Source organism: Podarcis filfolensis, assembly GCF_964270895.1.
Source record: "Podarcis filfolensis genome assembly, chromosome: 15".
In the NCBI taxonomy this organism is placed as follows: Eukaryota; Metazoa; Chordata; class Lepidosauria; order Squamata; family Lacertidae; genus Podarcis; species Podarcis filfolensis.
This window is the reverse complement of record NC_139618.1, coordinates 10,796,887-10,823,379: the sequence shown is the minus strand read 5'-3', so window position 1 is coordinate 10,823,379 and position 26,493 is coordinate 10,796,887. Positions and strand designations below refer to the sequence as shown.

The window sequence follows — 26,493 nt, the reverse complement described above, 5'->3', positions numbered from 1 at the left end:
ACCTCAGGTTAAGAACTTTGCTTCAGGATGAGAAGAGAAATCACGCGGCGGCAGTGGAAGGCCCCATTAGTTAAAGTGGTGCTTCAGGTTTAGAACAGTTTCAGGTTAAGAACGGACCTCCAGAACGAATTAAATACGTAACCAGAGGTACCACTGTATTTTACCTGTTCCACATCCCTCCTCTAGATGATATGATGGACCTTTCTTAGCACGTTTTTGAAATAACAATTTCATTCTTACAATCACAGTGATAAAGTGCTCTGCTTCCTAGGAAAACAAGGAATAAAAAGTTCTCTGCAAGCTTTCAGATATTTAATTATTGCACAAGTGACTAATTGAGAGGTCCAGTAGTTAAAATTACATAAAATAACACACATCGTTAAGTCGTTTATCTTGATCCAGCTGTAAAATTTGGAACTATTTACTTTTCTCAGCCTTGTGGGCAGGGGGTGGGGAAGCGAGATTAATTTCTTGTTTTTGACGAATGCCATTCTGCTTTAATTCTGCTACAATTTCTGTGTTTGCTTTGTTAATGACTATATCCAGCACACTACCTGAAATGTAGCCAGTGTGGTGTTATGTGAGGAATTCCTTCTGGGGGGACTCGATTAGAGAAGTGAATGGATGAGGGTGTATCGCTGCCAAGCAAAATGTGAAGCTACTGCCCTGCGATTAATGACGTTGTTGCATTTTACCTTCATCGAAAGGGTTTTTGGTTTATGGCGTTCCAAGGAGTGCCCATGGTTGTAAGAACCCTTGCAAGGCTGCGACATCTATCAAGCGAGCAAGGAGGAATGGGAGTTAATTACCCAACACTGGTTATTCTGATTATAACTAATTATTGGACTGTTAAATGTTTATCACCCCTTTTAATGCTCCTGCCCCCTTGTAACTGCGGCTACACATCCTTGCAGCATCAAACTAATAAAAAGAGGAAAGGCGGTCTAAAGCTTAAACGCTGCAACACTTAAAACAGCATCTTGCCTTAATAATAATAATAATAATAATAATAATAATAATAATAATATCTTTATTGTCATTGCCCCCTCTCAGGGACACGAAATTACTTGACTGCTCCATAAAAACACTAATTAAAACAATACAAGGAAGATTAGATGACTTTCAAAGTCCAGGCCTTAGTAAGAGTGTCAAGGCAAGATTTGGTTATTTTTTATTTTTGTGTTAATAGAAGCCGGTGTATTTATATGGGTAAAGCTGTGCTCCTAAACCAGTGTCTTGGATCTCTTCGGTTACAAATTAATTTGGCTTAGGGCTGATCCACACTTGCTGGCAAAATCCTGACTTTTGTTATTTGGTGGCACCATACTTTTGCCCTGGTACCCTCTATAGAAAACCTGTTTCTTTGCCCACTCTTTGGCACTATTTAGTCTATTGTTTTCTGCGTAAATCTGCCTTGCTCCCCTGTCTGTCCTTGTTGGGACTCAGAGTGGCTGTTGCTAAGAGGGACTGCCAGTAGTTTTCTGGGCTTGATCGTCCTTCCTTCTCCTTCTCCGTTGACTCTCTCCATTATCTGGAGATACCGACTCGTTTTATTTTTTAAGAGAACAGATTTTTTTGTGATTATGCAGAGGTGTGATACAATCTGAACAGAGGCAGGAGTGTTATTCTGCGTAGCATTTAAGAAGAGTTTGGATTTGATATCCCGCTTTATCACTACCCGAAGGAGTCTCAAAGTGGCTAACATTCTCCTTTCCCTTCCTCCCCCACAACAAACACTCTGTGAGGTGAGTGGGGCTGACAGACTTCAAAGAAGTGTGACTAGCCCAAGGTCACCCAGCAGCTGCATGTGGAGGAGCAGGGACGCGAACCTGGTTCCCCGGATTACGAGTCCACCGCTCTTAACCACTACACCACGGGGAAACTCCAGGTCCCCACCAGGCAATAATCACAAGCGTGCAGTTCAACAGTTGGAAACTAAGGAGAAACTGATCTTCGGTGAGCATGGAAAGAAAGAGAGGTGTAGGGTTGTGAGGAGTCAGGGGGGCTGTGGCCCCGGGTGCGAAATCCTGAGAGGGGTGCAGCTGTGACAGGCTCCCCATGACAGGCTCCTTGCTGAGCTCCTGCTACCTTCAAGAGTCTCAGAGAAGCAAGTCATGCCTAGGCAGCTCCTTTGCCTTGTGGGGCTGCCATGATGCCTCCTTCTCCTCGGACACCCATGCCCTCTCCGCCCCTGGGATCTCCCAGCCTGTGAGGCAGTGAGAATGGAGGCAGTGTGGCCTGGGGAGCACTGGGCACCAGTGGGAGTGGTGGCCGAGAGCCAGGTCAGGGAGGAGGGGTCTGCTCTTTCAGAGGAAGAGGAGGGGAAGCTGGGGTTGCCATGGCCACTGCGGGCAGAGTGGCGCTGCCTCCACTTGGCACTCCTGGGACCAACATGCTTCAGAAAATTTGGAGAAGTGCACAACCTGATAAATAGATTCCAACAGATTTGGAAGCATCAAAGTTGGTTGGTGAGCTATAATAATAATAATAATAATAATAATAATAATAATAATAATAATAATATTTATACCCTGCCCATCTGGCTGGGTTTCCCCAGCCATTCTCGGCAGCTTCCAGCAAAATATTAAAATGCAATAATTCATCAAATATTAAAAGCTTCCTTAAACAGGGCTGCCTTAAGATGTCTGCTAAAAGTCAGATAGTTGTGTATTTCTTCGGCATCTGATTAGAGGGCGTTCCACAGGGCGGGTGCCACTACCGAGAAGGCCCTCTGCCTGGTTCTCTGTAACTTTGCTTCTCACAGTAAGGGAACAGCTAGAAGGCCCTCAGTGCTGGAACTCAGTGTCTGGGCGGAACGATGGGGGTGGAGACGCTCCTTCAGGTATACATGAAAAGCAGACTGAGCAAATTTATTTTCTTGGGGAAAGGACTGAGATTGGTTTTTTTCCATGAGTACCCCTACAGAAGAACTCTGTTCAAAATGTGTTACACTCGGAAGTCGAACAGACTTTCGGAATGGATCACCTTTGAGAACCAAGGTATGACTGTGTGTACACACACACACACACACACACACATTTAGCGGGGGAGTGGAGGGAGATAAATGCTTCAGTGGCTGTTGTCAGGATTTCTAGTTTTCTAGCAAATGTTAGGTGTTGACCAAAATGGCATTTAGGATGAAAGCTGGAAGGCACAGAAGGCAGTAATACTGCTGAAACTGGATAAAGGTTAATGCAGCAAAGCGTCTGTCATTAAGTACAACATGCGGCCAGCCTGCTGCTCAACAGGTTCTGAACCGGGAGATAATGAGCAAGGTTTAACTCTAATTCGATTATGATGTACAATTGAGTGGCATAATTGATAGTGGTTTTCCCAGCACATGTGTCTGCATCCACAAAGGCCTGCGTGTATATGTGCTTCTGGTGAATTTTGATGCACCTGTTGCCCTTGAAATAATTTGGGTGTAATCTGAGGATGTTGTTGTTGTTTAGTTGTTTAGTCGTGTCCGACTCTTCATGACCCCATGGAGCAGAGCACGCCAGGCACTCCTGTCTTCCACTGCCTCGCGTGGTTTAGTCAAACTCATGCTGGTAGCTTCGTGAACACTGTCCAACCGTCTCGTCCTCTGTCATCCCCTTCTCCTTTTGCCCTCAATCTTTCCCAACATCAGGGTCTTTTCCAGGGAGTCTTCTCTTCTCATGAGGTGGCCAAAGTATTGGAGCCTCAGCTTCAGGATCTGTCCTTCTAGTGAGCACTCAGGGCTGATTTCCTTCAGAAATAGGATAGGTTTGATTTTCTTGCAGTCCATGGGACTCTCAAGAATCTCCTCCACACCATAATTCAAAAGCATCAATTCTTCGGCGATCAGTCTTCTTTATGGTCCAGCTCTCACTTCCACACATCACTACTGGGAAAACCATAGCTTTAACTATATGGACCTTCATCAAATCATCAAATTATAGAGTTTGAAGGGACCTTGAGCATCACCTTGTCCAACTCACTGCAATGCAGGAATCGTGCCCCCCAGCTGTGGTGTGTCTTTGTTGGTTCCGTTTTCACCATTCCCAAAATGCCTCAGTGGATAGAGTTATATAGATACCCCATCTTACAGTGCAACCATCTAGGAACATTTTTTTTCAAATTACAGTGGTGCCCCGCAAGACGAATGCCTCGCAAAACGAAAAACACGCAAGACAAAAGGGTTTTTCGGTTTTTGCATCGCTTCGCTAGACGATTTTCCCTATGGGCTTGCTTCGCAAGACGAAACGTCTTGCGAGTTCTTGCGAGTTTGTTTCCTTTGTTCCTTTGTTTCCTTGTTTTCTTAAAGCTGCTAAGCCGTTAATAGCCGCTAAGCCGTTAATAGCCGCTAAGCCGCTAAGCCACTAATAGCTGTGCTTCGCAAAACGAAAAAACCCGCAAGACGAAGAGACTCGCGGAACGGATTAATTTCGTCTTGCGAGGCACCACTGTAAAAACTTTGTTGATGGGGAGAGGGTGGAGAGTGCAACTCTTAAAACAGCAAATAAATGGATAGTTCCATAGAACTCTCATGTGCATGAGCTGGGGTGTGTGTGTGTTTGTGTGTGTGTGAGTGTGTAATCAATATACTGTTACACCAAGTACGAGATTTATTGGCTTGACTTGTCCAAGCACCCTGGTGGAGGCAGACAGATCTTCTTAGACATAACAGGAGTCTGCTGAATCAGGCCAGTGGCCCTTCCAGTCCAGCATCTCTTTCACACTGGGGCCAACTATATTCCCATTCTGGGAAGCTTGTGTGCAGGATCTAAGTGCAGCAGCAAAATAATTTGTCGATGGCAGAAGCTCACTTCTTGATTTTCAGCTGTATTCTACAAACCACTGAAGTTCATATCTGAGCCCAACTGAGGAGAACTTCTACCGCATCTCCAGGTTCAATGCCCTTTGCACAGTGTCTGCTAGAAGTTAAACACCTGAGTGGATGCGTTCAGTCTTTACAGCATTTGACACAGGGAGTTGGCTGATTTTGGCCATTGGTCCATCTCGCTCAATTCTGTTTTTGCTGACCAGCAGCAGGTCTTCAGGCTTTCAGACATGGCTTTCTCACACCAACCTAGAGATGGCAGGTATTATTAAACTGTGGATGTTTTGCCACCCTGGGTTCATTCAGGAGGAAAAGTGGGATATACATTCAATTAATAGCTAAATTTTATTCCCAGCTCAGTTCAAATCTCCGTTGCTTAGAATGTGGTGCTGATGATGCCAAGCTTGCAGGTTTGATCCCCTTATGGGGTAGTTGCATATTTCTGCATTGCAAGGGGTTGCACTAGATGATTCCCAGATGATGATTCTAACTCTACAATTCTATGATTTTATCATTTCACAAGCTGATGAGGCTCATTTTGATAGAGGCAGCAGGACAATACTGTTATTATTTTTTTTGCTCCTAGCATGGCTTTAACCCAAAGAATGGTTTTTAAATTCATGCAAGGCAGATACAGAGTAAATTCTTCTTCTTCTTCTTCTTCTTCTTCTTCTTCTTCTTCTTCTTCTTCTTCTTCTTCTTCTTCCTCCTCCTCCTCCTCCTCCTCCTCCTCCTCCTCCTCCTCCTCCTCCTCCTCCTCTGCATACCACCCTTCATCCACAGATCTCAGGCCAGTCCACAACATAAAACCAGCAAAATATATAGTAAAAAAATAGCAACAGCAACAAAGCAATAACCACCCCCCCATCCCATGCTAAGAATACAAAGTCCAGGCTTCAGCACTTAGCCTTCAATGCCTTGGCATGACAACAGGGATGTTGAAAACGTGCTCCCATTTCATCTGCGAAACCGCCGATGATGTGTGCGGATGGGAGATAAGATGACTGCTTTTGCACCGGAAGCGCAGAGAGTTTGATCATCATCAGTGCTTCAAGTACCTAAGTGGCGCTCAACCTTTTGCAGCCCCAAGAGCCACTCCATCACTCGAGTAGAGGCACGAGAGAGACTCAAAGCGCATTTGGCCAGGCAAGGGGAAATGTGTTACGAAATAATGGCCGCAGCACTCATCACGCTGGCCAGACAAAGGTCAGCATCAAAGCTGTCCTGCGCTACATTTGCCTTTTACTTTATGGCTTCTTTTATTCATCTGCAAAGAGGAGCTAATTGCTGTAAGTGGAACGGTGCCAAGACCTTCTAACTACACCTGTCATTGCTCCTTCTGTCTGCTGCCAAAGGGAGCTGGTTGAAAGATCCAGTGGCTGGCAATCAAACGTGGTGGGTTTTTTGTTTTGTTTTGGCCCTTCATCATTTCCCCGTGCTTCAGGAAGGCAGGCTATCTGCCACATTTTCATGGAAACGGAGAAAGCGATGAAAAAAGAGACTTGGACATCTGAAGTTACCTAATACTAAACAAGCCTCTAAGTACCAGCTGCTTGGAATCTTAGGTGAGCAGAGTGCTGTTGCACTCAGGTCCTAATAATAATAATAATAATAATAATAATAATAAAAAGCTGCCACTCTGGGCAGCTCCCAACAGAATATAAAAAACACGATAAAACATCAAACATTAAAAACTTCCCTAAACAGGGCTGCCTTCAGATATCTTCCAAAAGTCAGAAAGTTGTTTATTTCCTTGACATCTGACGGGAGGGAGGGCAGGAGCCACTATCGAGAAGGCCCTCTGCCTGATTCCCTGTAACCTCACTTCTCGCAGTGAGGGAACCACCAGAAGGCCCTCTGAGCTGGATCTCAGTGTCTAGGCTGAACAAAGGGGGTGGAGATGCCCCTTCAGGTATACGGGGTCAAGGCTGTTTAGGGCTTTCCACAAGCATCTGGTCAGCCACTGTGAGAACAGGATGCTGGACTTGATGGGCCACAGGCCTGATCTTCTTACGATAACTCTATCCACTGTCAAATGTCTGAGGGATTCAATTCCAAAATAATCAGACTAATGTGCAGATGGGAGCCTGGGTGTTCACAGTTCCCATTTGTTTTGATGCAGTTGGACGGCGCAAAACATCTTTGCCCTGTGTGTCCCTTTCACAAGGTGAGGCAGCTGGTGGTGACTGGGTGGGTGATGGTGTGCTAAGTCAGCCTGGCTGGACAGGTGTGTGTGTCACACATGTGATATTATGCATCACGACACCTCTCCCCAAATGTTGGGCACAACTCGGCACCCCTGTACTCCCCTATGTGTTACATTGGATAGAACCCATTTGGCTACCTATTGCTAATGGAGTCCTCATTTCAGGAGTGAGTCTGGACTCGAAGCAGAAAGTCCCGCAACTGACAAATCCCACCACCCTCACTGGTGGTAAAAATAAAAATACAGTAATAAGGAACTGGATAACCCTTTCTTGACACCCGCAATTAGCTGCCTGAGGACAGCCGCTTCACCATGCCTAATAACATGGCTGGGCCAAATTTAGATCGGCTCCGAAATGCTCTGATCTTTTTGCCGATAGCTTGGCTTGTTTCTGAACCAATCTAGTCTGAGTTGGCCACAGGAGAGGGGAGGGAACTTGCCTACCATGAAGAATTTTAGGGCCCCATTTCATGAGACGAAGAAACCAGATGTTCTGTGTTTTGGTTTAATACATCTGACTGCATAACTCTGTCCATAAGTCAGGCTTGTATTGCAGCGTATATCAATGAGGCCAACTGCAGTGCTATTGCTACCTGCTGTTGCAGAAACGACCTGATTCTAATTACAATTTTGCATTTAGTAAGATTTCTTAAGGCGGGCTTGGTTGTGTGCTCTATTTCTCTCTCTCTGTTGTCTCTCCCCACCCCCACCCCTTGTGCTGGGTTTTTAAGTCACTGTACATCTTGTGTCTTTAAATAATGTATTAGGAACATTGTCAAGTCTGTAAGTGCTTTTTTAATGAGAGTGTGAAGATTTAATGGGGTTAGATTGCTTTCCATGACATTTTAGAGTGACTTAATTGTAACAGCGGAGAGAGGCTGTATTTTAAAGTTTTCTAAGTATGTCAGCTGTGGATTGTAGTGCAGCACTTTACAGGCAAGATGGATGATGAGTTGAGAGATGGGGTCCCCTCCACCCCTTTTTGAAATGCTAGCCTTCGTTAAATCATAACATAGTTTTGAATGCAAGTGAAAGTCCAATACTGTTCAGGTATCTTCAAAGGCAACTTCTGTCCTGCTCTCCGAAATAATCAGGTGTTCTTTCTCAGGACTAAGTGTTCTTTGTAGTGTGGGTCTATCTAATGCCAGGGTCCCCCACCCATGGGCCAAATACAACCCATAGCCAGAACCAGCTGTCTGGGCCTTCTCCAGCTCCTTGGCTGTTCAGCAGGGGTCATGCTGAGAGGGAGAAGGGCGTTGGCGTTGTGTGCAATGCACAATTCTTGCAAAAGGGGGCCTACTGCAAGAAGATGGAAAAAGAAGAAGGAAAGGTCTGAGCAGTACAGTGGTACCTCGGGTTACAGATGCTTCAGGTTACGGACGCTTCAGGTTACAGACTCCACTAACCCAGAAATAGTACCTCGGGTTAAGAACTTTGCTTCAGGATGAGAACAGAAATCATGCGGTCGCAGTGGGAGGCCCCATTAGCTAAAGTGGTACCTCAGGTTAAGAACAGTTTCAGGTTAAGAACGGACCTCCAGAACGAATTAAGTTCTTAACCCGAGGTACCACTGTAGATTGGTCTTCCTTGCAAATATGCAAAGAGGGTTTTTTGGGGGGCCAAAATTAGTTTTTGAGCTGTTTTAATTGAAATTAGTCAAAATCTACACTACTGACATGGGCTGCTATATGTCTGGATTTTCCTGGACATTTTTTGTGTGATTTCCACACAGACGCTGTTTGCGAGGGCTGAATATGGGCTATGTCCAGGAAATTCCAGACATATGGTAACCCTATCATAGAGTTGGAAGGGATCCTGGGAATCATCTAGTCCAACCCCCTGCAATGCAGGAATATGAAGCTGTCCCATACTAGGATGGAACCTGCAACCTTGGTGTTATCAGCACCACACTCTAACCAACTGAGCTATCCAGGCTGACATAGTTTTTGCAACTGTGCATGCAATTTTCACTACACTGTGAAGTAGGCGTTGCAGTTCAACTTGTCTGTATATGGTTACATTGTATAGCTGGAATTGGAGAGTTTTTTTCTTGCTTATCAGGACTGATTAAGGGCTTTGAGAGGTGTTTTCCCCCTACAAAATTTGTTTTAAAAATCTGGAGAAAATGGAAGATGAAATGTCTAGTAGAGTCACTAAGAATTAAATATATGCCTCTTTTCCCACAGGGAATACCCCCTCTCTCATTGCATATGTCTGTGTTTAAAATATGTGATTTTATAGGTCTTTCCTGGAAGTTGGCCACGGTAACTTTCCACCAAGGTAACCCCCCAGAAAATTCCCCCCACTCCTGCTTTAATGAATCTTGGGGGTTAGCGCTTCCTTCCTTCCTTCCTTCCTTCCTTCCTTCCTTCCTTCCTTCCTTCCTTCCTTCCTCACTGCACAGAGAAGCAAGGACTTCTACAAATGGCTGCACTTTTTTGACAACTATTCCAAGCAATGTGGGTCTTTATAAAGGGAAGTGGAGCAGCTTTTGCCTCCATGCCTTCCTTAGGGGCTTCCTGGGAGCATCTGGCTGGGGAAAGGATGTGAGGTGACGTAGGCTTTTGGTACCTAGCACAGCAATTATTATGTGAGCACTTTCTGTGTTTCTTATCTTTCGAGTAGTGAGAATGTAGCTGATAGAACTGTGTGGGCGTTTGGGCGACACCTCCAGTGTGAAAATGCACTCTCTGGGTTGCAGCTGCTTTTAAGGGGAACATTTCACAAACTGGGGCAGACCGCGGCTACCAGTCCTCATGGAAACAGGCAGCAAATTAGGCATGCCTGCTGTCCAAGTAGGTGAAGTCATTGTGTCCTTGTTGTATCTGTGACATTTTCTCAGTGGAGGCTGGTCTATTAGGGCAAATGGGGCGCTGCCCCACCAGGAGTGCCAACGTGGTGTAGTGGTTAAGAACGGTGGACTTGTAATCTGGTGAACCGGGTTTGTGTCCCCGCTCCTCTACATACATCTGCTGGGTGACCTTGGGCTAGTCACACTTCTTTGAACTCTGAACCTCACTCACCTCACAGAGTGTTTGTTGTGGGGAAGGGAGGGAAAGGAGATTGTTAGCTGCTTTGAGACTCCTTAAGAGGAGTGAAAGGTGGGATATCAAGTGCAAACTCTTCTTCTTCTTCTTGACCTTGCAACTGTGGGTTCCTATGGCTGTGGGTGCCATGCAGCATGCAAGACCCTGGCACCAAAATTTGCGAGTGCCCGGCCCCTTCATGGGGAATTTTGTGGGTGCTCGGGCATCCAGGACCCCAGGGAGTTGGCACCTATGTGCCCCACCAAACCTCAGCCAACCCCCACTTGCCTCCCTTCTTACTTACAACCAGCCCAGCGGTCGCCACTGCCTGTCGGCTTCCTCCTCCTTAGTCTCAGTGTTGGCCCTTGTAGAATTCAGTAGGGAGATGGATGGGGACAAAACTAGAATGAATCGGCCCTGCCTGTCATTGGCTCTGGCGCCACCTACTGTTGGGCTCCCTACTTCCTGCCCTATCAGTTCCAATGGGCGTCAGCCGCAACTGACTCCTCTATGTGCATCTTCCCAGTGCTGGCAGCTATGTGTTTGCTCAGGGTGGAAGCTGGCTCGCAATTGCCCAGTACACAGATAGACCCGTTAACAAAGTATGCCTAGTCAGGCTTGATTCGATTAGATTAAATCCAATGGCCATGGCATCTGGAGGGTCCAGCATGCCTGTCCCTCCGAAAGCTTCCCCGAATCCTATTAGACCAGTTAATCTGATTGGAGAATGCATTCAAGTCCTATATGAACTTCATTGCCATAATAACTTTCTGTGGTGGTCTAATCCTTTAAGAGAAATTCCCTCAAAGTGCTTGAACATCACTTTGTAATGTTTAATGCCCCCCCCCAAACCCAGAACAAGCCTCAGAGCCTCCCCTTCTTTCTTTTCATATTCCTGCTTTCCACATTTTTTAAAATCCTGGGAATTTTAGCATTTCAGCAGAGAACAGGGGCTGTATACACAACCATAATTCAACGTACACAGCTCCCCACCCACACCCAAGAATCCCGGGAACTAGGGTTCGCCTCCGACAAAACTACAACTCTCAACACTCTTGACAAACTGCGTTTCCCATGATTCTTTGGGAGGGGGAAAGTGGTGCGCTTTCGATGCGCAGTGTGAATGCAACCAGTACCCCTTTTATACCCCATTGCTCAGCTGTGTGGTGTTTTTTTATGGCAAGAGTCTCTAACCTTTTGATGACAGATGTTTTAAATCAACGAAAAAGCAGCTGCCACTGTGTGCTAATTTGCTGTGTTGCTGAATTATATATTTGTCTTAACTGAACAAAACTGATCGCTGGCATGGCCTTCCTTTGATGCATTTGATTCATTTCCCATATGGCGATGTGAGGTAGCGAGGAAAAACCCTGTGAAATTAAAGCACACACTTCAGACATTTGGGGTGGGGATGGTTGGATGCCTAAAGGCAGAAGCATTATATTGATTCAGTAATTTACCTGCTTCAAGCGGGGAATCATAATGCAAAACCCTTGATAAACTCTCGGTGTGATGGGGAAACACCTGTTTCTGCCAGTGCGTCCTACTGATTCCCCTGGAAGCTACCTGCTTGTGACAGGTGTTCGCTAAGTGGAAAGCAGATAAAGTTATTAAGAGATAATGAAATAGATCTGCAGACCAGCTTATTTTGGGGGCTGGGGAAACAATGGGCACCCCACATGGGAAGATGAATTTAGTATCGTTTTTTAGTGGGTGGGGGATTCAACTCTATGTGTGATGGCCTGGGATTCGGACTCAGAGGCTGAACCTGAGGAATCCCAGCCTGCACAGGAGTCCCCGCCTCCAGAACCAGCTGAGCCGGGGCTGGGGCCTGAGCCTGAAGGGTCCTCACCTGTGCTGGATCCTCAGGTGCAGGCACCAGCTGAGTCTGCTCTGGCCCCTGAGGTGATGGAGGACCCATTGCCTGCAGGTGCTCCACTCTCAGCCCCATCAGGGGAAGCTGAGGTTGCCTCTGGGTCCGGTAACCCTTCAGCCTCTCCTGAGCTGTAGAGGCTCAGGGCAGAGAGGTGGAGGGAACTAAGTTCCTGCAGGAGGAGTGCTTCCAGGCCAGAAGAGGTGAGTCACCTGTGGACTGGGGCCGCCCTATGCCTCGGGGCAGATAAAAGCCAGTCAGCCCCAGTCCCAGGTTGCGGGAGCAACGTTGTTGCTAGCCTGTTCCTGCCTGCACCCTGACCTGCTCTTCTGCCAGAGTTCCTGACCCCACCTGACTCCCCGCCTTGGACCCAGCTACAGCTTTGATGGACAGCCTCCATACCGCACCATCGATCTCGGACTGGACTCCGACCTCGCCTCTCGTTTAGCCCCCGGGACCAGCAAACTATGCTACAATGTGGGAAAAGGCTTTCCTTAGAGCTCTTCCATTGAAATCTGACTTTCCCAACCTGGTGCCCTCTATGAGTGTTTTGTTTCACAACTCCCATCAGCTCAGCCATCACAGCCAGTGGTCAAGGAAGATGGGAGTTGTAGTCCCAAACAACGCATCAGGTTGGGGAAGGCTGTTTAACACAGAAATAAACAATGAAACCTACTAAGGTCATGCCATTCCCAGAGATGTTGATGGTAAAAGTGGGTGGGAAGGGGAGAGAAAGAGACGGACGCTTCCATTTATCATTCCATTCCCTGCCATGTAGAATCCCTGCCAATGGAAGTAGCATGACCCCATTTTTGCACAGCACCAATGGCACAGGGAAGTTGGAGAGAGATTTTTTGACCCAGCTCTAGTACAAAAAGATGCATGGTGCCAGTGTGGTGTAGTGCTTAGACCAGGGGTAGGCAACCTAAGGCCCGGGGCCAGATCCGGCCCAAACGCCTTCTAAATCCGGCCCACGGACAGTCTGGGAATCAGCGTGTTTTTACATGACTAGAATATGTCCTTTTATTTAAAATGCATCTCTGGATTATTTGTGGGGCCTGCCTGGTGTTTTTATATGAGCAGAATGTGTGCTTTTGTTTAAAATGCATTCCTGGGTTATTTGTGGGGCATAGGAATTTGTTCCTTTTTTTCTTCAAAATATAGTCCGGTCCCCCACAAGGTCTGAGGGACAGTGGACCAGCCCATGGCTGAAAAAGGTTGCTGACCTTTAGATTAGAGTGTTGGACTAGAATCTGGGAGATCAGGATTCAAATCCCCGCTCAGCCATGAAACTCACTGGGTGACCTTGGGCGAGTCACAGTCTCGCAGTCTAGCTCACGGGGCTGTTTTGTGGGGATACAGTGGTGTGGAAGAGAAACATGCTTGCCACCTTGAGCCCCGGGAGGAAAGGCGGATATAAATGTGACAAATCAACAATAAATAATGGTGCAGAGAAAGTGGTTAGTGCAGGGATGGATGAATCTGTTAACTGTGACTTCTCTGTTTCTCATTTCTTCATTCTTCAGTTCTCAACATTCCTACATCAGTTTATGATTTGTTTAAAAAAAGAATCTTCATGGGAATTCACCAACTTTTTAGTGAAAATCTCTCCTAACATGCACCCTTTTCTATGTAAGTTTGCCTAAAATTCACATTTTTGAAAATTATTTCTCCCCAATGCCAAGGCATTTTTGTATGTTTTCACTATTAAATGCACTTTTATGCACACTTAGCCCAGATATATGATTTTTTAATTTATTTAAAAAAACACACATTACTTGGCTAGAGAAGTGAATGGCGAAATTCAGGCAAGTGCGACTGTTGAAGTATGGCTTCTATTCATGCATTATTTTGGAATGTGCAAGTCAGGAAGGTTCCCCTTTAAAATGCAAACTGAATCGAATTTCTCTCCCATTAGGCTAGAGGTTTTCTTTCTGATGCTACTAGAACTTGGCATTGAAATAGCCATCCAGCAATGGTTCCTCTCTGTACCTCTGCATAAGCTCTTATTATTTGTGCACCCAGCACTGGAATTACGTCAAGCCTCATGTAGGCAGAACAGTTCTATTCTTTTTTTACTTTTTAAATATGTCTTTAATAATTTAAAATAAATACATTTATGAGAAAACAGACGTACATACAAGTAAACAAACATACAATCAAACAAACAAATAACAGAAAAATCTAACAAACCACCACACTATAAGATACAAGAAGATTAATATAAATATCATCATATATACTCCTGATACTGAACACAATTATAAAACTTATAGAGAAGAAATTTAAAATTGACTTCCAATTAATATCTGCAGCTAGCGAAAGTGACAGCAAGAGTAAGAGGCCAACCAAAACAAAAAGTCTATAAGGATTGGGGAATCTTTGAAGAATAATTAGAAAACTATGGAATAAAAGGAAACATCTTGGCAGAATTAGTCTGATCCTTGTATTGTATAAATATAAGTTCGTATTGTATAAATATAAGTTCGTAGGGAGGTAAAAATAAATTATATAAGAAATATGTATGTAACTGTGCAGTATAAAGTAATGGATAGATAAATTACAGTGAGATTAACAGTTCTATTCTTTTCTGTTGTTGTTTTTTTAAAAATGCACTTCTCCTGAAATCTTCTTTTTGGAGTGTGCGTATGTGTCAAACTTCCTGCACCTTGAGCAATGCCTGCTGGGATGATGCTACAATGCATTTGTTAAGCCCATTTGAATGATTCTGTATGGGTTCCCTGTGCCCTGCCCCTGCAGCTGATGCTCTGAAAGAGAACTTGCGTAGATTAACTCTGGTGTAACTGGATTTGTTTTTATTTTATTGGCTTTGGAGGATACCCTGCAGGCCTGCTGGCATTGTGTTATCTGGCAAGGAGGGACCTGCTGCAGAGTAATAGGATTTTGACAGCAGAGACGTCTTCTGTTCTGCATATCCTTAAGTGTTGCTCAAGGTGTAGCCTTGCTAGCAGACGCATGATCAGCCTGATTGGAGCAAGATTGTGCAGCAGAAGCATTATTCTGTCTGGATAAACCAGCGTTCTGGGCAGAGGCGGTCTAGGACCTTTTGCTGCTAGAGGCCAAACAGGGAATGCCACCCTATGCCACACACTGTGGTCATCCATAAGGGACTCCTACATGGCAGGGATGCACTGTGGTCTAAACCACTGAGCCTCTTGGGCTTGCCAATCAGAAGGTCAGTGGTTCGAATCCTTGCGACGGGGTGAGCTCCCGTTGCTCTGTCCCAGCTCCTGCCAACCTAGCAGTTCGAAAGCACACCAGTGCAAGGAGATAAATAGGCACCACTGTGACAGGAAGGTAAACAGCGTTTCCATGTGCTCTGGTTTCCGTCACGGTGTCCGTTTGCTCCAGAAGCGGTCTAGTCATGCTGGCCACGTGACCCAGAAAGCTGTCTGTGGACAAACGCCGGCTCCATTGGCCCGAAAAGCGAGATGAGCGCCGCACCCCATAGTCGCCTTTGACTGGACTTAACCGTCCAGGGGTCCTTTACCTTTTACACGGCAGGGTTGATGTTGCAAGTCTTCATGACACATTTCCAGGCAGCTTTGTAACACAGTGTTGATAGTGCAGGTAGATTAAATACATACTTGAACACACACACACACACACACACACACACACACACACACATGTGGGCCTACTTTTTGTGCTGGTATTCTAAAACATTTTGGTTTCAGAAAGTCCTTCCCAAACAAGGATATCTGCAGAGGATCACAGAGCGCAATGAGGCACAACATTGATTTGTCTCTCTTTCTGGGTGATGCCTGAGCATCTTTGACAAGGGCAAGCCATTAGGTCTCAGCTGTGTACTGCATGGCGCTCTCTTCCTTGTCATTCATGATAGCTTTTCTGAGCCATCCATTCTTCTGGGAGCGCTCAGGCAGAGGTTCCCACAGGCAAAAGGTCAGCCCACTAACAAGCTCAGAAACAGGCATGTGGCAAAGGAACTTCTGGATAATTAAATGGTTCACAATGCTCAAAAAAAGATCTCAGGGCCTCCACTTAACCTATTCAGCAGGTTCTCTCCCAGAAAAGCAGAACTGTCGAAACATTTTCCAGCAGCCTTGTCACCCGCAGAGGGGGCATCTAGTTTTGTGGAAATCCCCTTTGAAGGGGGAATTTGAAGGCCGAAGGGGGCATTTTTTAATTGTACATTTTTGTTATGTAAATAGCAGCTGTGGGGGAGCCTGAGCAGCATCAAGACCACAGTAGGTGGGGAGATGCAAACTTGAAGAGCCAGTGTAGTGTAGTGGTTAAGAGCGGTAGTCTCGTAATCTGGGGAACCGGGTTCGCGTCTCCGCTCCTCCACATGCAGCTGCTGGGTGACCTTGGGCTAGTCACACTTCTCTGAAGTCTCTCAGCCCCACTCACTTCACAGAGTGTTTGTTGTGGGGGAGGAAGGGAAGGGAGAATGTTAGCCGCTTTGAGACTCCTTTGGGTAGTGATAAGGTGGGATATCAAATCCAAACTCTTCTTCTTCTTGAAGTCTGCTGAGGCACCAGGTAAGGTGGCAGATCAAGTTCAGGGCTCTGAGCCAGCTGCAGGAGATCAGGGGACCACCGCACCGAGACTGGTAGACAGGAGCCCCCAGAGATCTTTCCTGGACCACCAGTGCTGGAGGAACCAGGTGTGTCACATCACTCTTCAAACCAGCCCATTGGCACAGGGAGTGCATTAGGTGAGAGGCTATAGAATGGCAGGGGAGTGTTCATATTGGTTCTTTAAAGCTCCGAAGATCTCTACAAGATCTCTTCTCTGGAGACAGGGAATTAAGAGGCTACAGTCTGCTCCCAGCCTTTGTTAAAACAAGTTGCTCACTTGGAGCTGCCTGTGGCATTGCGACTTCTAACCAGCTTTCACCTTGCCACATTCTCCATTGGAATCCAGCACCAGAGTGGAACAAGACAGGTCCAAATAAAATTCTGAAACACACACATGCCCCCCACACCACTTCTATTTGCATTGGCGAGGGAACTACTTCTATAAAATGGAATAGTGATTTCTATTGCGGTCACGAGGAGAGGTGAGAGGGTAAACTCCACCTGTTCACCCCAAAGTCCCAGCTCATTTCAAAACTAAGAGTAAAGAGATCTCCAGAAGGAATGTGCCGGCAGGGCATGTTGAATTTTTCAACATTCAAATTCCAAAAATGAAGGCTGCAAAAAAGTTGCAACCTGACTTGGGGATTCAAAAGGTATTTTGGTTAGATGAATTAGTTTTGCTTGGAAAATGAAATGTCTGTAAAATTGCATAGAAATCATTAGAAATGTTTGTCAAGTACTTGCATTGTGTGTGTTTGTATATGTATTCATGTACACACACACACACACACACACACACACACACAGACAGACAGACACACACACAATATTTTATATTACCTGACGCTTTCTGAAGGTAATATTTAAATTCTCTGTTTTTCTGAGAGCACTTTATTTGCTTCTAAATCAAACATGGTCTTACCAAGCTAAATGTTGCCCAATCACAAAAATAATAGCAGATTTGAATTCCTCACACACAAAAACATATTTTTATGACCCCCCTCACTGAATAAATTTGCAAAAATTAAGTTTTACCCCCTAAAATGACATGCCCTAATGGGCCAATCACTCAATTTTAGTTTCTTATTTCCGAACCTTAAATTCACATTTCTGTAGCAATTTGTTTTTTGTTTTGAATAATCCTTATGAAAATTCATTACCATTTTAATGTATTGGTTGGAGAGGTGTAAATTGGGTTGTTTCTTATTAAAATGCAAATGAAATCAATTTTCTCCCCCATCACAAAGCACGATCATCTGAGAAGGTGGCAGAGTGCAGATCACTGGTGAGAGGGATTTGTGGAATGAAGGAAAGGAGACTCACAAGAACTCATCGGTCAACACAGAAGCTAGATATACAGAGCAAAAACTCGGCACCCCACCCCTGAAAATGTTGTCGAGCTTTTCTCTCTCTTTCCAAATCTTAAAGAGGAGACTGAGAGGAGATACGATAGCCATCTTCAAATATCTTAAGGGCACATGCCACATGGAAAATGGAGCAAGCTTGTTTTCTCCTGTTCTAGACGGCAGGACTTGAACCAATGGCTTCAAATGACAAGCAGGGAGACTAAACATCAGGAATAACTTTCTGACAGTAAGAGCTGTTTTCTGAACTGGGAAGGGCGGGGTATAAATAAAAATTTATTTATTTATTTATTTATTTATTTATTTATTTATTTATTTAAATAAATAAATAAATAAATAAATTTGGGAGGTTGTGGCTTCTCCTTCGTGGGAGGTTTTTAAGCAGAGGTTGGATGATCATCCGTCATGGATGCTTTAGCTGCGTTTCCTGCATTTCGGGGGTCAAGATAGATGACCTTCAGGGTCCCTTCCAACTTATGATTCTATAAGAGATACCAATTTCTTACATGGCCAGGTCTAACTGCAGTTAAGGGATTTCTCCTGAAGGGTTGCGTCCTGGCAGTGGCGGAGCTTCACGCTCTGGCACCGGGGGCAGAGAGCAGGCATGGTGTGGCTGGTTCACATCCTAGGGGAGTGGCGCCTGTGGGGGCGTGGCACCCAGCACGGGGGGGGGGCAGCCGCGATGGCACCCCACTGGGATTGTGGTGCATTCGCCCCGCCCCCGTCTTCCTCCGCCAGTGCATCCAGGCAAATTCTGCGCATTGTGTCATTTGAGAGTTTCTCATTCTCTGTGAGATGGTAAGACGCTCCCCAGCTTTCATGCTGCTTCTTCCCACCCCCATGACTGCCTTGGGAGGCTGTTTAATCTGTAAGGTAAAAAGTAAAGGTAAAGGACCCCTGGATGGTTAAGTCCAGTCAAAGGCGACTATGGGGTTGGGGCACTTATCTCGCTTTCAGGCCGAGGGAGCCGGCGTTTCTCCACAGACAGCTTTTCGGGTCATGTGGCCAGCATGACTAAACAGCTTCTGGCACAATGGAACACTGACAGAAACCAGAGCGCACAGAAAAACCGTTTACCTTCCCACCACAACAGTACCTGTTTATCTACTTGCACTGGTGTGCTTTCAGATTGCTAGGTTGGCAGAAGCTGGGACTGAGCAGTGGGAGCTCACTCCGTCATGGGGATTCAAACTGATCGGCAAGCCCAAGAGGCTCATTGGTTTAGACCACAGCGCCACTCATGGGCCACCCCTATGCTTAGCAAAATGTGCCACAGAGTTCTGAATGCTTTTTGAGAAGGAAAGCATTCTTGAAAAAGAAAAGAAAAACCCCCTATCAATGTGAAAGGACAAATCCAAACTGTAATGGAAACCAGATGGGCCAACTATTTTTGGAGCTCTTTATGCATATATTGTGTCTCTTATTAGCATTCATTAAGTCAAAGGCGGGGAGGGGGGTGTTGGAGAATAGGCATATTTTTTTAGCAGCATTAAACCAATAACCCTGGCATGGAGCCAAGGCAGTTCTTGTGGATTAATTGTTTTATAACTGCTTTAATTAAAACTGTTCAGTGTATGATTAACCTAAAAGTTTTTCATTTTCCACCAAATTGTTGAACAAATGAGACATTAATATTTTACATTAACGGTAGTGCTGTTGCTTCGGCGTTCTGAACAGCTTGGGCTGTGTTTACTGTAAGCAGACACTAATGGATTGCTAAATCGCTCTTTCAGGGACAGACTTTCATGTCCCCGTTTGCGAGCAAAATGCAACAAGCCTTAATTTTTCCCCTCAGTGGATTTTAGGGCTACTGTACTGCTCTTTCGTGGGTTCTAGCTGCTTCTGTTTAGCAAGGAGAGCTCTGGAGAGGGAGCAGAAATGTGATTTTGGTTGCATCTTGCAAAGAAATGAATCCACACTTCTCAAGCCAGGCCATGAACCAAATTCCTTCAGAATTTGCACCTCTCCGAATTTTGCAATGCAGTTCTTCAAACAACCGATGTGTACCGTACATAAATGCTTAGGGAAGCCATGAAAACGTGCATTATTTTAATGCCTACAAATGAGCATTGTATTAAGGGAAACAGCTTTTAAAAATGTATATATTAGTCAAATATATGTTTATAGGGGGATATTCACACTGAAGCACTGAGAAATTTGGGGAGGGTTTTTTTAATTATTATTCAAATTTGTGCCTAAATGCAGAGTACTAAATTTGAGGTTCTAGGGACCAGAATTTGAATTTAAGGAACTTCCGGGGTGGCGCCATCGGCAATGGCGGACTCCCTCTGAACCGGAGGGACCAGCTCCGCGCGAAACGGGTCTTTTCCACTATGGCGAAGCGGGGACCCTTTAAAAAATCACAGGCGGATGAAGCCTGTGACCATGGGATTCGGCGGGCACCTTTAGCGCCCCCCCAACTCGCAAAGGAACCCATAAACGGGCTCCGAAGCGAAGAGGGTGAAGTGGCACAGTGCTGTGAGTCTACTGCTTTTTCCGTGGAGCGAAGCTGCATAGCCGTTGCCAGAGAGCGCTGCCTTTTTCCTGGGACAATTTGGCATCTAAAGAATCACCCGTGAGTACTTAAAACTCGAACAATTGGACTTTAAATAAGGATTGGCCAGTAGAGAGGAATTGGACTTAAAATTTACTTCAATTTGGTACTGAAACGGGAAGGTCTAAACAGGAAGTCAGCCTTCTGTTTCTTTGTAGTCAGAATAAAGCAAAGACAATGTAACTAGAGCATAGAAATTCACTTTTAAAGGATTGGCTTTCATCATTTAAAATCGTGGACTCCCCCTTCGGTAGCAGGAGAAGAAGGGGGACCTCTTTTTGGATTGTTTAAACCTGCAGAAGTGAGTTTAAAGTAAAGTAACTTTTCACCGTCCTGATCCTGGAGCAGAGTGTCAGGACTGATGTTTGAAGCTCATTGACCAGAGACAAATGCTTTTGGCAGATAGCTAAAAGAAAAGTAACATAGTGACTCCATTGTTTCCTTTCGCATTTTAAAGGAACAAATATTGACTGAATATTTTAAAAAAGAAACTTTGTTGCTATTGTTCTTAAAAGAAAAAATAAACAAGTTGTCCCCCTAGAGGGAGACTGTGAAATTGTAACCAACTTCAGGAGCTTGCAGCTGTTACAGATTACAATCATGGGAAAGGACTTGTGACCTTGCAGGACAATGTTTTCAGAAGATCTGTTGGGTGCTTTCTGTAAAATAAATGCCCTATTGGATCAGCTAAGCCAGAAGACGGACTTGATGACTAATGCGACCAGAAATTTTGAACAGGCAGTAGAAAACTACATGGAGCCTACCCAGGAACTAAAACAGGAGTGTGCTATGACAGCACAGATGATAGAAATGGAGGGAGCTGCGGCCCTGCAGGATCATGAGCCTTTGGATTTGATAAATGAATTTGGAAAAAACCAGATTTGGAAAGATAAAGTTTGGTTTCGTTTGGAAATGGGGGGTTGGAATGACCCTCCCATGCTGGGATGTTTGGACTTTCTGAGTCTGGTAATGGGCCGTCAGATGTTTGGAGCTGTGGGGGCTTTTAATTTTGGAGGGAATCTGAAACAGGTGTTTAAATATCACATGGAGTTTAGTCTGGACTATGGAAATGGGGCTGATCTGTTGAAAAGGGTCAAAAATATTACTAAGCTGGAGTTCCTACGAGTGAAAGGAAAATATGAAGAAGAGCTGCGGAAGGGACATGGAAGAGACTTGAGGGCCTCGGATATAAGGTCACCAGTTAATTCGCTAGATAAATGGGACAAAAAGGACTGACAAAATCCGGAACCAAGAGGAAGGGACGCTGGATGAAGATTGGATTGTCTTACTTTTCTTTTTTTTATTATTAGGACTGTTTTAAAATAATTGATGAATGTTAGGAAAATGTTGAAATGGAACTACTTGGTTCTAGTAAAAATGTTTAAAGAATTAGGTTAATGATACGGTTATGAGAAGCTGGTAAAAATAAGATTTAAGTTTTAAGTTTTAAGGTTTGCTATAAGACAAGATGAAAATAGATTAAGATAATGTAAGGACAAAATATTATGAACTATGGAAAGGATTTGCTGTGATAATTATTAACCAGGATACAAGAAAGGGGAGGAGGAGGAGGTCAAAGAAAGAAGGTAATGAAAGTTAGAAATTTGAGAATGATGGATGTATTTTTCCCCCCTATTTTTCTGTTTTGTCTGTTTTTCTGTTTTTCCTTTTTTATATTTTTTTTTAAAAAATCTTCAATAAATATTATTTTAAAAAAACAACAGAATTTGAATTTAAGGAAAATCAGAACCTGAATGTGAGAGAGTCATCCATTTTTAGATAGTCCCAGTTTCTGTTTCCTGATTCTAATGTTCCAGTTTGAATCTTTTTCTTAAGTTCAATATCCCCCCAGGATGAATGTCTAGAATTGTCGTTCCTCTATAATTAGGTCCCTCCCAAGGTCTCTAGAACTTAAATCTCTGGTGGGGAGTGGATGGATTTTGTCCTTTATGCATGCATGTTCATTAAAGAATGAACATGCACAGTATGATAGCATGTGCCGCAGAGCCTACCCTTCTGCACACTGCCGCTCAAGTTTTCTATGTAATAATTGGGGGGCAGGGGGAGCTCAGACAGTGTGCTTTGGTATTAGAACAAGGTTGCCCATGGGTACCTATTTCTATCCATGTAAAGCTGGAGTGTTGGGTATGAATTTTCCAGCGCCCATCCACAACGGCCAAACATCAGCTCAGTCTCCCTGATGATAAGAATAAGAAAAACTCAGCCCAGTTTCAAATGCTGTCAAGTGTTAAAGTCCATTGATTTGCTAATGCCCGGACAGCTAGATATCATAGAACCCATACTCAAACACAAATATCAAGTATTTGGCAGGTGTTCCAAAGCTCTCTGGTAAATATTGACTGTCAAAACTGACAGAGGATAAAGTAAGGGCAAATGTCAGAGAGCAAATGGATCTCAACTGTAGCACCATAATGCTTGTGAAATTCTGAAAAAGTGCCTGGCAAGCAGTTCTTAAAACAATGAGTTTACACTGAAGTTTTACACCACACACTTTTGGTTAATGTTGAGTTCTCTACCTGTGGCTCCCAATATGAGTGCTTTGAGGTTCCAGAAGCAGTACCCCTCACTCTCTGGAAGAATGAGGTGTTGCTACATCTAGATGTTGGGACGCAGGTGGCACTGTGGGTTAAACCACAAAGCCTAGGACTTGCCAATCAGAAGGTCAGCGGTTCGAATCCCCGCAACGGGGTGAGCTTCCGTTGCTTGGTCCCAGCTCCTGCCCACCTAGCAGTTCGAAAGCATGTCAAAGTGCAAGTAGATCAATAGGTACCGCTCCGGCGGGAAGGTAAACGGTGTTTCCGTGTGCTGCTCTGGTTCACCAGAATCGGCTTAGTTATGCTGGCCACATGACCCGGAAGCTGTACGCCAGCTCCCTCGGCCAATAAAGCGAGATGAGCGCCGCAACCCCAGAGTCGGTCACGACTGGACCTAATGGTCAGGGGTCCCTTTACCTTTACCCTTTACATCTAGATGTTGCCTTAGAGGTCTGAGACTTCTGTACAGAGAAAAGCGACAGGCTTTGAATGAAAATGACAGTGCTGAGTTTGAAAAAGAGAACTTTTAGCAGATCAACACATACATTGTTTGTAATGAAATGTATGCCATTTCTTAAAAAAGAAAGGAGATCTGTTAGGGATGGTGAGTGTCAAAATCTGGACAGCCTTTTCTTGCTGCTTTCTCAGATGTGCTCAGGTGGGAAAACACTCTCCTGTTTGCCTCTAGGGGAGTCACCTTAGTGGACTTTGGAGAACCCAGCTGTTGGCGAATTCTGCATTAAACATCAGCCTATGCCGTCGCCTTTCAAGTATGTATTTTTCCAGTTGGCTGGTCGTCCCCTTGGGCAGGTGCTTGTAAATCTCGTGTACCACGAAGGTGATGAGTTCAAGCGACCAAATGGGACATGCTGGTCCCTTGACCCAAGAAAAAACAACCCTATAAGCTGAAGTGGCAAGAGATGGGGGAAATGAATACACCGGTTAGTTGGATGAGCACATAATTCACACAAATAAGTGAGAGTTGTGTTTCAGGAGAGGTTAATATTAAATAATGTGGCTGGATATACCCACAGAGCAATCTTATTAACCTGACTGCTTAGGACACATGTACAGAATCCTGTGCAACAGGGGTTGCCACCCAGCACTCGTGGGCACCATGCCACCACCAAAGGTTCTCATTAGCACCACCAGGGAAAGACCTTAGGCTCTGAGCTTTCATTTTCTGAAAAATAAGTAAGCCTCTAGCCCTCCTAGAAAGGATGTGCCGATAGAATTCTAATCAGTTTCTGTAAAGTGAGCCAGTTTTGCTGCTCCTGTCTGTCAATGCTTTTAGCCAGTAAGTGAAGTCAGAGCGTGATAAGTGAGTTGTTGGGACACCAGGCAATACGAATCCCCAGCATCCCAAAGAGCTGCTGTTTTGCCCTCTCCTTTGGTGCACTTTTTCTGCTGTGCTGCTCTGAGCACCACTGATCTTTATGCAACTAAAACAGTGTGACTCACACAGAAAAGGGGGGGGGGAATTATCAGCAGACTAGTGAGGGAAATCTCCAAGCTTGTAGTGCAAAGGGGGGAAATGTAAACAGGAGAACCCAAAAGAGCACAGTGATGAATGAATGTGGGCATTAGGCATCGGGGAGGAAATTGATTCAGTTTGCATTTAAAGTGGAGCCTATCTAATCTGCACTTTCAGAAGCAATGCACAAACTGAAACACAGCTACCCTTCAAAAGTCACACTTCTCTGAATTTTGCAATGTAGTTCTCCAGCCAAGTAACAGTGTACAACAGTGCATATACTAGGGTAAAGTGTGCACATAAATGCAGATAGATATTGGTGAAAATAATATGCTTTGCCTATTAGGATAGTTTCACAGATGAAATGAGTACTTTAAAATCAATCAATCAATCAATCAATCAATCACAAAGTGATGTGGAAAAGTAGAGAGTCTTGATTCTTTGGCATCCACTGTTGTATTATTGGCAATACTCAGCGGTGGTTTGGGCAGTGGCATAGCATGGATTGCAAGCACCTAGGGTCATGTGGAAGGGAGGGAGAGGTCACTTCCTGGTTCGCATGGGGAAGCTGTTTTCAATGGAGCCCAACAACAGAAGCACACAGCTGTATTGAGGCAGCAAAATTTTGCGTCCCTAACAATTTTGCACCCAGGGCAACCGGCCCTGTGGCCCCTCCACACTATTCCGCTGGGTTTTGGAGTCTGTTAGAACTGGTAGGGCAGAAGGCAGGGGTCCAATAGTATATGCAGCTGGAGTCAATGATGGGTAGAGTCAACGAAGTCTTCTTTTGTCCTCTTCCTGCTCCTTGCAGTGAGACTAAGGTTGGGGAAAGCCTTGATACCTTTGTTTAGCATTGTTGAATTATGCATCTTAAACAGGTCAACTGCACAAAATAGCTATTGGTGGTGGGTTTTTTTTTAATCTATATACTTTAAACGCATTAAAGTTTTACAGCCAAAACCTGCCTTGTGTGTAATTGGCCTCATTGCTTAAAAATGTAGCCAGGAATGTAACTGAATAGAGCTAGAAAATTAACAACAGATGGTCTGGAGAGACTCAAAATGATTGGGGGAGATATACAAGTAATGTCTTGACTGAGGGATGAGAGAGAAACTGAAGGAAACATTTAGCTTCTGGTTAGTTTTGTCCTTTTGGATTGAGATGGTGATTCTGTCAATTGCAGAGTAAACCTGAAAACCCATGTTTGCATGCCTCAGAGTGTGAATGCTAAGTGGGGTAGAAAGGTGTTTTTTCTCCTGGCTCCTAGTATCATAGAGTTGGAAGGTACTTCAGAAGTTATCTTGGCTGGAGATTCTCTGCTTCAGCACCCATGACAGTGTTGTGAACAGGGATTTTCAACTCTGACAAATATGAAAGTTCAGAAAAGTCAAAGGCTTTTTTGTGTTGATTAGGAGATGAGAGTTTGTTTGTCTCCAGTTAGACCTAATATAAATGAGATTACCTGGCAAAAGCAAGCTCACACTTCTCATAGAGTTTGTATCCATATTTAAGGTACATAAGAGGCTTGTTTATAATTATATTTTGGGAATGATTTGTGTTCTTCTGTAGTTCCTTTGTTTTACACTTTTTAGATGTCCCAGTATCACATTGCGAAGCAGACCGTCCAAGTGTCCCTATTTTCCAAGGACGTCCCTGATTTAGAGAAGCCATCCCGGTTTCTGATTTGATCCCGGAATCCCTCACTTTTCCTTAGGATGTCCCTATTTTTATGGGAGAAATCTTGGAGGGTATAAAGTTATCTACCCCCTGATCTGTCTGAAGGCAATCCTGTGCAGGGAAGTGTTTTTTTTTTTTTAATGTTTAATGTTTTATTTTGTTTTAATATATGTTGGAAGCTGCCCAGAGTGGCTGGGGCAACCCAGTAAGACGTGTGGGGTACAAATAGTAAAATTATCCTTATGGAATGGGGCGTCCCTATTGTCATCAGAGAAATGTTGGAGGGTATGTGTAAGGTAGTTGTGCTCTTCTGTTTTCCATTTTTTTTTTTTGTTTTCCAATGTGTTTCTTACCAATAAAAACATTGGTGTGGCACAAGCAAATTTTGGCTCCCAGTA

At 44.6% G+C, this 26,493-nt stretch overlaps 1 protein-coding gene across 4 annotated transcripts in view; it reads left to right on the top strand.

Annotated features, from left to right (window-relative positions):
• Positions 1-26,493, top strand: part of AUTS2 (activator of transcription and developmental regulator AUTS2) — a 669,531-nt gene that overhangs the window by 25,865 nt on the left and 617,173 nt on the right. The window lies entirely within an intron of this gene.